The following is an 11,593-nucleotide window of genomic DNA, read 5'->3' as shown; positions in this document are numbered from 1 at the left end:
GCCAGCAGGTTCCCATTTTGGTATGAGCTGGTGCCTCGCCCCTTCTTATCTAAGCCACAAGGACACGGAGCTGGCACATGTCCTCAGAGTCCACACTGGGAGCTGCCCCGGGGACAAGAACCCCTAGAAGTAGGTGCATTCAGACCTCTTGCTGGATTGGCTAACTCTGGTTAGCATCTGCTTCAGAGGAAGTCAGGCCCCAATCTAGCCAAGATGGTACTCCTCTTCCCTTTTCTTGGTGATTGGTTTAGATCTGAGCATTTAATCTTTTTTTTTTTTTTTTTTTTTTTTTTGACTGAGTCTTGCTCTGTTGCCCAGGCTGGAGTGCAGTGGCGCGATCTCAGCTCACTGCAACCTCCGCCTTCTGGGTTGAAGTGGTTCTCCTGCCTCAGCCTCCCAAGAGTAGCTGGGATTACAGGTGCACACCACCATGCCCAGCTAATTTTTGTATTTTTAGTAGAGATAGGGTTTCAACATGTTGGTCATGCTGGTCTCGAACTCCTGACCTCAGGCAATCTGCCCGCCTTGGCCTTCCAAAGTGCTGGAATTACAGGCATGAGGCACCATGCCCAGCCTAACCCATTCTTTGACCAGTGAGATGCAAAGGAAAGTCTAGAGACTTCGGGGACAAGTGTTCTCATTATTAAAGAGATCCACAGCAGGGGGGCTTCCCTTCATTGCTGTTGGACTTGAAGGTTGGCAGTGGGATGCCTCAGTGTGCTGTGGCTACCTTGTGATCAACATGCTGAGGATGGCGGAGCAGAAAGTCAGGAAGGGCCAGTGCTCATGGTGACATGTGCTGCCAAATTAAGGACCCCTGGGACTGTTCTACCTCTTGAGTTCTTAGTGTGTGAAATAACAAATTTCCTTGAGCCTTTTTTTTTTTTTTTTTGACTGGCAATTGAAAGCATCTTAGTAGACACAGACAGGGAGGTCCAAGATGGGCTCCCATGTCTTCTAAGAGAGGTCTGAGCTCACTGAGAGAAGGGTAGGGTGGGGACAAGCCTCGGGATCAAAGGCCCTGCATTGGAGCAGTTTGTCGTTCCACACTATGACAAACCACGGGCAAGGCAACCTCTCTGAGCTGAAGTTTCCTTGGCTCAAAATGAGTGTTGAATACCTCACAGATGCTCAGTAATCATCAACTCTCTTCTCCTCAGGTATGCTTATCTTCCAGTTATTATTATTATTCTTATTTTTTGAGATGGAGTCTTGCTCTGTCTCCCAGGCTGGAGTGCAGTGGCACCATCTCGGCTCACTGCAACCTCCGCCTCCCGGGTTCATGCCATTCTCCTGCCTCAGCCTCCCGAGTAGCTGGGATTACAGGTGCCTACCACCATGCCCAGCTACTTTTTGTATTTTTAGTAGAGACGGGGTTTCACTGTGTTGGTCAGGCTGGTCTGGAACTCCTGACCTCAGGTGATCCACCTGCCTCGGCCTCCCAAAGTGCTGGATTACAGGCGTGAACCACCATACCAGGTCTCTTCCAGTTATTTTAAATGGGACCAAGAGGTGCCAGGTACAGAGAGCTATTTAATGACATTTCAGTGCTGGGGAAATTTTACACAGAGACCATTCTGAGTCCTTTACCCACAGTAGCTCCAAGTACAAATCACGTCTCTAATGCCAGCACCAGTGTTGAGGGGGAGGCAAATACACCCAATTCTCAATTCTCCATGGTGATGAGGAATGTGGATAATTGAAAACAGCAGATAATCCCCGAACCTGCTTTGAGTCACTGACTTCCACTGCCTCCCCCATCATCACTTTTCTGGTGCAGCTGACAAAATGCCACATGCATGCACGTTTCTTCTCTCTCTTCTGGTGGATCACTTGGCAAAGCTGCTTATCCACTTCAAAACCGCCAAGTCCAGGATGACAGGAGAAGCCAGGGGGCTGAACACCACCTCCCCAGCCAAGAACAGCCTGGAAGCTACACCACTGGGCTTGGCCTTGGAGTGGGTTCTGTTCATCCCTTAGGTTAGTTTGACTTGAATCCCTCCAAGCTCTTCAGGAGGTCAAAGACAAGAAGGCGCAGGATCCTGCAGGTGGTAGTGAGCACCAGAGACGCTGGGCTCCTGTCCTCGGATGGGCCCTGCCCAGGCCAGCCAGTGCGTGGCTAACTTCACGTGAGCCAGAGCTCCTTCCTACATGCCACACATTCCTGGAAACCAGGGTGCCTCCCTCTTCCTCTCCTGAGCAATGGCTGGACTAAGGTTAATTGCACTCCTTGAATTTAAAGCTTTTAGAGTTCTGATCCAAGACCCCTTCTCGGTCAGTGAAACCCCTTCATATGAGAGGGATGAAAAGTGAGAGAAGGAAATGAGCCTTTGGCAGGCACCTGCCCAGCACCATGCCAACCCCTTCACATCTATATTTCACAAGGAGAGAGATCTTTCCAGTTAGAACTTGTCTAACCTGGAGTGGGAGATACTGGCTGCCTGCTTGTCTCTGGCAATCTGTTTTTCTGGACAGTTTCTGCCTTGGTACCAATACCACACGAATCAAATTCCTTCTGTCTCAGACCCAGGGTCCAGGTCTCTCAGGATTTCTTGCTATCTTGTCCTTTCTCTCTACAGCAGAAGCTCGTTCAATCAGCTGAGATACTTGGGTCTGAGGACACTGGATGACCCAAAACTTCTCCATTGGGCAAGGGGGAGTCGACAGCTTTCTAAGCCCTAGTGAGGAGATGCAGAAGCATACGCCCTTCTGATCACAGTTAAAGCTCACACTGCCTGGAACTGTGGTAGTAAGATGTTAGGGGCTGTGAGGGCGGGCTCCCACCCTTTTTCCTTTTCCTTCTCTAGCCCTCCTGGTGGGCTCAGAAGCTTCTCTAATGGAAGTAGCAAGAAGTAAGTAGGAAGCCACTAGCCTTTCTTACTCTCTGAGGCTCACATGTACCCGTTCCTGGGGCTACTAGGAGGCTTAATCACTGGGTTTGCAGGAGGAGAAGACGGTGTGCTAAGAAAGGATTAGCGCTCACCAGCCCTCCCAGGAGCTCCCGTGATGGGCCACAAGGATTGACCCAGCAGCACTCTGTCATAAAATTGGCCCTGGGAACACAATTTCAGAAACAATCAGAGGAGGCAAGGTTTCTTAAATTGTAGGGAAAAGCTCCCTGGTTAGAATAATGGCTTGTATTTGGCATCCATTCTCTTTGGGATGTGCAGCCTTATCCATTCCCATTCTGAGGCGTGACTTTCAAACACCAGATGGGAAGAGAGCCAAGTTGAGGGTGCTGGGCCTTGGAGTCTGAAGCTCGGTTATTTTATCCTGGGCAAGTCCCTAGGCCTCTCTGGGTCAGTTTTTCTTTGTAAAATGGGGATGATAAGAACTGCCTCACCGAGAGAGATAGTGGTAGATTGAGGGATTTGGAGAAGACTTCCATCCTGCCCTCCATCTCTCCCTCTCTGTTTAGGTATAAATATATGTAAATATATATCTATATGTGTCCACATGGATATACACACGTGTGTGTATGTATATATATGTATGTGTATGTATGTGTGTCTACATTTATATACGTGTGTGTGTGTCTATATGGGTTTCTATCTATCCCAAGGATCTCTGGGATGGAGGTGGGCTTCCCTAGTTTATTCACATTTCCTCCAGGGTTGATGCAGGGGGATTCTCTGATGGCAGATAGGGAGGAGCAAATCTAACTTTGTCTTCCTCATGGCTATGCCCCAATATCACCAGGCATTAGGGTCTGCGTGAGACAAGCACAGCCTCCAGGAGGCCACCCCAGCGGCCACAGATGCGTTGGGTGACTTGCAGAGCCTAGTGCACTTTTCTCTGTGCCCTCTCTATAAAGGTTCGTGTGGCCCCACGGGCTCTGGAGGTGAGACCAACTGTGCCCTGCCCAGTAGCATGTGGGCTTTGGTTCAGACGCTCCACATTGGACCTACGTCCGTGGCTGTGTGAAGTCTTGTGGCCTTGGTGACTTGGTTTGATGTGTAGGTGGGTAGGTGGGGTGTCACATGAATAGAGGTGACAATGTTCTGATTTCAAGGTGGGGAATCCAGCAGTGGAGGAAAAGTTCTGGTCTCATGGTGGGGACAAGAACAGCAGTGACAGTGTCCTGATCCCCTGGAGAGGCTGCTCATGGAGGTGGTATGCCCTGGTCTCATGGCAGAGACCCTGGTGAGGAGCTTGCTCTGTTTTCATGGTGGGGAGACTGGCAGTGGTGATAACGATCTGGTTTCCTAGTGGGGACAAACAAGGGGGCCTGTGTGGCAGTGGGGAGTCAGGGTGCTTCTGCCTCAAGGCAGCAGAGTGGCCGGGAATCCAGCTCAGAAAAGTCCTGGACCTGTGGTTCTCAAATTAGAGCAAAATGGCTGTCAAGGTCTTTCCTGCAGTCACTGCGTATGTACACAGCTGTGGCACTTCTTCTCTCCCTCCTTTTCCACTCAGCATCCCACCTGAGAGACACTGACCACAGTCATTAGGTGTCCGATTTGATGGGGGCCTGTTAAGACACTATCGCTTCTCTAATTCTGGCTAAATCGACATTGGTTTTGTCAATCTACCTACATAGGTCGAGCTTGTTGCTTCCAATTTCAGGTGATTTCCATCTTGTCACTCTCTCCTTCCCTTCTCAGCTCATCTAATCCTCGGGCTCTCAGGCTGCCCAGTACTTCCTGTGAGGCAGCATCACTGCCTCCGAGGCTCGGCAATTGGAGACTTGGACTCCAGCAGGGAGGGCATCTTTGGACTATTACTGCGGAGGGAGAGCTCAACTGCAGTGTCCATAGCAACCCTCCGGCTGCCACCTTTCCCAGGAGCGAAGGGAGGCAAAACAAGGGCGGGAGGCAGGCGAGGGGCCTGGCCTTCTGCAGGATTCATGTCAGAGGGCTGGGCACCCAGGCTGCAGCTCCTGACTGTCCCTGGTGGCTGTGCTGAGGGGAGAGGGGGCTTCTTCCCTCGTTTCACTGCAGCAGCCCAGAGTGGAGCTGTGCTGGTGGATGCCCCATAGCAACCGAGAGATGATGGGCTCGTTGAAGGGGATCATTATGGAGGCCAGGCTCGAGTCCTGGCTTTGTGCCTGACTCACGAATGAGTGGAGGCAAGTTCCCTCCCATCTCTGGAGGTCTTCTCTTGCTGAAGGGCGGGTCCGGAGGTGCCTCTAGCATCCCGTCCAGCCCTCTCATTCAAAGGCTTTATGGTGCCCTCACCCAGGACAGACAACACATGGTTTCTTCTTCCCCAGTGGTGAAAAAAACCCAAGGAAGCCTGGGAAATAAGAGTGACTTTTGCAAAATATTCACAGAAGTTGATTCTGGCACCAGATCCAGTCCCTGGGCCTCCATGGAAGGAAGCAGAAAGCTGAGGCCGGGGTTCAGATTCTGTCTGGGGGCTCCCTCGCGTCTTCCAAGGTGCCTGGAGTGTGAAGCTATGTGCATACGCCACCAGCAGAGGCCGCCACACTCCTCACAAACCTGCCACAGGTTGCTCTGTCCCCACCCCCATGGGTGAGCACTGACCAGCTGGGACGGCAATCTCAGAGCCTGGGTGGGGAGGGAGCTGCTACTGGCCGCCTGGGGTCCAGGGAGAGGCTGGCTTAGGGGGCTGTGGACTCAACTGCCAGCCGGCCCTGCTGATCCCTCACTACCCTCCCTGTAGGAGAGACATCCATCCAGGGCCCAAGGGACACTGGCCGCCTTCTTCCCTGCTGGGAACCCATGGGCTGCTCCGGTCTGGGCTCTCCCTTGGGCTGCTGCTCAGGCGCCTGTTCTGCATTTGGGAAACTGTTAGAGTTTTTGTTTTCTATGAGCCTCCACAGGGCTCCACCCCTGTGGAGCCAAGTCTCCAGTGGGGGTGGGTGTCATCGCCTATACCACAGTGTGGGGCTGGGCAGGACACACACACCCAGGATGGCAGAAGCACCCTGACTCCCCACTGCCACACAGGCCCCCTTGTTTGTCCCCACTAGGAAACCAGATCGTTATCACCACTGCTAGTCTCCCCACCATGAAAACAGAGCAAGCTCCTCACCAGGGTCTCTGCCATGAGACCAGGGCATACCACCTCCATGAGCAGCCTCTCCAGGGGGATCAGGACACTGTCTCTCTCTACCAATGCAGACAGCCCCATGCAGACAGACACTGGACCTACCCAGACTCTGGGGCCGAGGCTTCCATGCTGAGCCCTTGGTCAATCTGGGTCTCTACAGGCCCTCCCTTGTACTGGCCAGTACACGTTGGCAGCACTTCACCATGTGCAAAGTGTGCACCTCCACTGGCTCCCTGTGAGCCCAGCAGGCATCTTGGTGACAGAATGTTGGCACCCTGTGCCCATTTCCCATGCCTTCTTTCCAGACACGGTATCAGCACCTTCCATTCGACCTTTGACTCCCTCAAGTAAATAAACCTTCTCATCCGGACTGACTCACCTGGTTAGAACAACAAGTTCCCACACCAAAGCCTCAGAGAAGGGGTCAGGAGACACATTTTAAAATGCATCTCAGTTTTCACAAGACAGCTGTGCAGGAGGTGTGAACTATCCCAGTTTCACAGGCTCAGAGGGGCACACCTTGCTCGTCACGGTCCCTGGCAGGAAAATGGCAGCTCAGAATCAGATGGGCCGATTCCCAGCCCAAGGCTTCTCTGGTGCCTGGCCTGGCTGCTTCACTGTCTTCTCTCCATGTTGGGGCCAGCTTGGCCTCTGCAGAGTTTTAGAAGCAGAATCATGAACCTTTGTCCAGACAGATCTCCACGGAGCTGCTCTTTTGAAACCTTTCCCCACTCCTGTTGTTAGAGGGTGTTTCCTGGAGGACCAGGGCAGGAGTGGAGGGCAGGAGGGATACTTCCTCTGGAAAGGATGAGTTTAGCAGCAGAGGCTGAGTGGAGAGGGTGTGACCTCGCAGAGTGCATAGACCTGTGTGGCTCATGGCTTGGACCCTCCTCTCCACTGTGAACAAGAGCAGGCCAGTTAACCTTCTCTGAAACTTGACTCAGTTTCTTCATTTATGGAATGGGGATGCTAACCTTACCCCCGGCATGTTGGAACCACGAACACCCAGAGTTGGCCCTCAGTAAATGCTCCAAGTGTAGGGAGTCAGGCCATATGTCCCCTTTACCTTGACACTCAGATGATGCAAAAGAGCTCCAATTTTTCTTTAGCAAAGCAGAGTATGGGGAGGAGCCTGTGTGAAGCTGAAGACTCCTTGGCACCTGTAGGTGGCTGAGAGTTGTTGGTGCATGGCCTGGGGACAGGTGACATGCTGTAGTCCTACCTCGATCCTCAGATCATGGCTTGTGGGGGCAGGGGTTAGGTGTGCATTCATTATAAGAGACTTCACCCAGTGTCTAGACATCCAGGGACTCAGAGGAAAGAAGTGTGGACAGAAGGCCTACACTTACCAGTTGGCATTCCTGGTGGCCAGCCGGGCAAGTAAGGGGCAAGTAATGTGTCCTGGTTCAAAGTGCCCAAACTCTCAGTCAGGCTAAACTCACTCACCCTCTTATCTGCTGATGTATTCAACACATAATTTGGGTGCAGTGTGAAGTGCAGTGTTTTGTGTGTGTGTGTTTTATAATTTATACCATAAGCTCCTGTCACCAAGGAGCTTATGGTGTCAATTAAAATCAGGGAAATTAGCCAGGCGTGGTGGCAGGCGCCTGTAATCCAGCTGCCCGGGAGGCTGAGGCACGAGAATCGCTTGAACCTGGGAGACAGAGGTTCCAGTGAGCCAAGATTGAGATCGCGTCACTGCACTCCAGCCTGGGCAACAGATTCTCTCTCTCTGTTTCTCTCTCTCTCTCTCTATATATATATAAAATAAAATCAGGGGAGAGAAGACATGTATATAGACAACACCAGTACAAAGCAAAAGGTGAACAGTGTCCCCAGAGAGATACAATAAAGTGCCAAGGGAATTTGGAAGAGGGAGATAATGTCAAATTGAGGGAGCAGAGGAGGGGAGGTCAGGGAAAGCTCTGGGCATGGGTGACACTTGTGCTGCTCCCTAAATTCTCACAGGACAGGACACAGAGCAAGAGGTGGGCTGGAAGGGCTTTCCAGGCAGAATGGATGGCAAAGAGCACAGACAGACCCAGGTTCAAATCCATGCCTAACTGGTGACCTTGAGCAAACTACTGAAACCTTTCTAAACTCTAGTTCGTGGGAGTAAGAGTGGCAACGATGGGGCAATAGAACCTTCCCAACCAACCTTCCAGGGCTGCCAAGAGTTGCAAATGAAGTATTTTACATAAAAGCAGTTGGAAAACTATAAAGTGCTCTGCAAACACAGGGTTTGTTTTTATTATTAGAGCACTAATTAATCCAGTAATGAAGCGCCTAGATAAGAACACAGTAATGACTTCAACAGCTTATTAGCATGGGCTAATGAGCTGTTCAGCCTAAAGCTGTCCAGCCACTCAGAGTCTGATAAAGGGGATGGTTGATCTTTATGACCCTATCCTTAGGAGGTTAAGGGTATCTGTCCAACACCACTGGCTTTTTTAGAAAACCTGCCATTGTCTGTCATTGTGTCTAAACTCCCTCCCTCCATCCATCCATCCATCATCCATCCATCAATCCATCCATCCATCCATCCATCCACCCATCTATACTCCCATTCATCCATCTGTTTGTCCATCCATCCGTCCACCCACCTATCCACCCATCCACATGTCCATCTGTCTGTCCATCCATCCATCTATCCATCCGTCTAATAAAGCTTTTCTTTTCTTTCTTTCTTTCTTTTTTTTTTTTTTTTGAGACAGAGTCTCGCTCTGTCGCCCAGGCTGGAGTGCAGTGGCCGGATCTCAGCTCACTGCAAGCTCCGCCTCCCGGGTTTACGCCATTCTCCTGCCTCAGCCTCTGGAGTAGGTGCGACTACAGGTACCCGCCACCTCGCCCGGCTAGTTTTTTTGCATTTTTTAGTAGAGACGGGGTTTCACCGTATTAGCCAGGATGGTCTCGATCTCCTGACCTCGTGATCCGCCCGTCTCGGCCTCCCAAAGTGCTGGGATTACAGGCTTGAGCCACTGCGCCTGACCTCTTTTTTTTTTTTTTTTTGAGACGGAGTCTCGCTGTGTTGCCCAGGCTGGAGGGCAATGGTATGGTCTTGGCTCACTGCAACCTCCACCTCCCGGGTTCAAGCAATTCTCCTGCCTCAGCCTCCCGAGTAGCTGGGATTACAGGCACTCACCACCATGCCTGGCTAATTTTTGTATTTTTTTTTTTTTTTTAGTAAAGATGAGGTTTCACCATGTTGGCCAGGCTGCTCTTGAACTCCTGACCTTGTGATGTTCCCACCTTGGCCTCCCAAAGTGCCGGGATTACAGGCGTGAGCCACCACATCCGACCAATAAATCTTTAATGAGTAATTCATAGCCAGGCACCCTGATCAGTGCTGGGGATACAGAAAAAATTTAGAGCCCTTTTATGCAGGTCACAGCTTGTGGACAGCCATATGAACCATGAACCACTACTTTTCTTAAACCTATTTTCAGTTAGTCTTACCTTTTGAGGATAACAAGTTCTACAGACAATAGATTATGAAATTTTAAAGCTGAGTGTTCTTAGAAATGATCTTTTTTATCTCACTATTTTACTGACGAGGAAATTGTGTTTATGATTTCTTGTGAAAAGTGCTGTGACTTTCTCTTACTTGCCTTCAAATGACCTCACCCAGGTGTCAAGTTTAGTCAGTTCGATTAATCTTTACTAAGCATCTGTTGTAAGCAGCTCTTCGGAAGAGCTGCAGTACAGCTGTGAAGAAGACATTATCCCTGCCCTCAAGGAGGTCATGGTCTAGGGGCAAAGGACACATATGGAGATATAGCTGTGTTGCTCTGTAGAGGCCCTGTTAGCATAGGGGACTGAAAATACAGAAGGAGTTCCTGATTTGGGTTTGGGGAGTTCAGGGGAAGCTTCTCAGAAAGACGACCTTCGAGCCATGTCTTGAAAGGCAAAGAGAGGCCGGGTGCGGTGGCTCAAGCCTGTAATCCCAGCACTTTGGGAGGCCGAGACGGGCGGATCACGAGGTCAGGAGATCGAGACCATCCTGGCTAACACGGTGAAACCCCGTCTCTACTAAAAAAATACAAAAAACTAGCCGGGCGAGGTGGTGGGTGCCTGTAGTCCCAGCTACTCCGGAGGTTGAGGCAGGAGAATGGCATAAACCCGGGAGGCAGAGCTTGCAGTGAGCTGAGATCCGGCCACTGCACTCCAGCCTGGGCGACAGAGCGAGACTCCATCTCAAAAAAAAAAAAAAAAAAAAAAAAAGAAAGGCAAAGAGAAATGCGTCAGATGGAAATCTGGGGGAAGGGTGTGCCAGGCAGAAGGCATGGAGATGTGAAATAGCATGACTTATGGGAGAGCTACAATAGGTTGGTGATGCTGGGGCTTAAGGAGGAAGGTGGTAAGGAATGAGCCTGGAAAGGAGGGCAGAAACCGAGTGCCAGCACGCTTGATGTGGAGCCAGTATAGCCAAAGGCCACCCCTACTTTCCTTGTCTGCTCTCCCTGTCTCTCTGAGGTAAGAAGCTCCTCCACACCCCCCTTTGCAGACTAAAGAGGCCTAATTTGTCAGCCTCTCATCTTAAGGCAGCATGAGGAGTTGCTCCCCATTCTTTAACGTGTGGCTTACGTCCCACCAGCTCCAGGAAGCCACCCTTGACAACCGTCTGCCTTCAACGAACTCTACTGTCTCGACCACACTTTGGGATCTTCATTGCTGTTTTTCGTCACCCCATGTGAGTGTAACTTGTCTCTACAGTGAGACTTTAAGCTCCTGAGGGTTGGGTATGTGAGTCACATGGTAATGTTTAATAAATACCAGTAAGAATGAATCCTTTAAATTTGGGTTTCAGGACATATGGCGAGTGTTTGAGCTTTGAGGTTGGACAGGCCTGGGTTTGATTCCAGCTTTATGACTGGTTACTAATTAGTAACTCTGGGCAAGTTTTAAAATCTGTTTAATGCCTCAGTTTTTTCATCTATAAAATGGGTGATGGCCTCAACTCACAGGCTGCTGTGAAGACATGGTTGTGGCTGGGGGTCAAGGGAAGCATTGAGGGCTTTTCAACAGTGGGGATTTGAACAGGCAGCAACAGCGGGAAGATGCCTGAGTGCGGTGCATCTGGAGGGCAGTGTGGAAAACCTGACACGATCAGGCCCTGTGGTTGAGAGCTCCCAGCTTATTCACGAACCTGTTGGTGCTTGACAGTTACAAAGTCCTTGGCTGGTGCTCTCACTGGAACTAAGGAAACTGAAGGCCTGAGAAGATAAGCAATTGGTCACATAGTGGGCGAGTGGCAAAGCTTGTGCTGGTGAGAAGGAAGGGAGAGGGTGGAGTGCACAACCTGTATATAAGGATATAGGAAGCAGTAATGTGCTGATAAATGTTGAACAGCTAGGAAAAGGTATAGCAAGCGGCTTCCAGGAAAACATAAACTCTAATTTACAGTGTTAGCCGATTTCTGTGGTGTAAATACTCTGATCGTGAGTGATTTCAAGCTGCTAATGTGACGTCACTGTGGAGTTAGGAAGAGATGTATATGGATGATCAGAAGGTCATCTTGCCTGTGGTCACACAGCCATCCCTGTGGCAGAGAAGGGTTCCAGCCTGGGCAGTCTGACACTTG

This window comes from Piliocolobus tephrosceles, chromosome 1 (assembly GCF_002776525.5).
Source record: "Piliocolobus tephrosceles isolate RC106 chromosome 1, ASM277652v3, whole genome shotgun sequence".
Classification (NCBI taxonomy): Eukaryota; Metazoa; Chordata; class Mammalia; order Primates; family Cercopithecidae; genus Piliocolobus; species Piliocolobus tephrosceles.
This window is presented reverse-complemented; position numbering follows the sequence as displayed.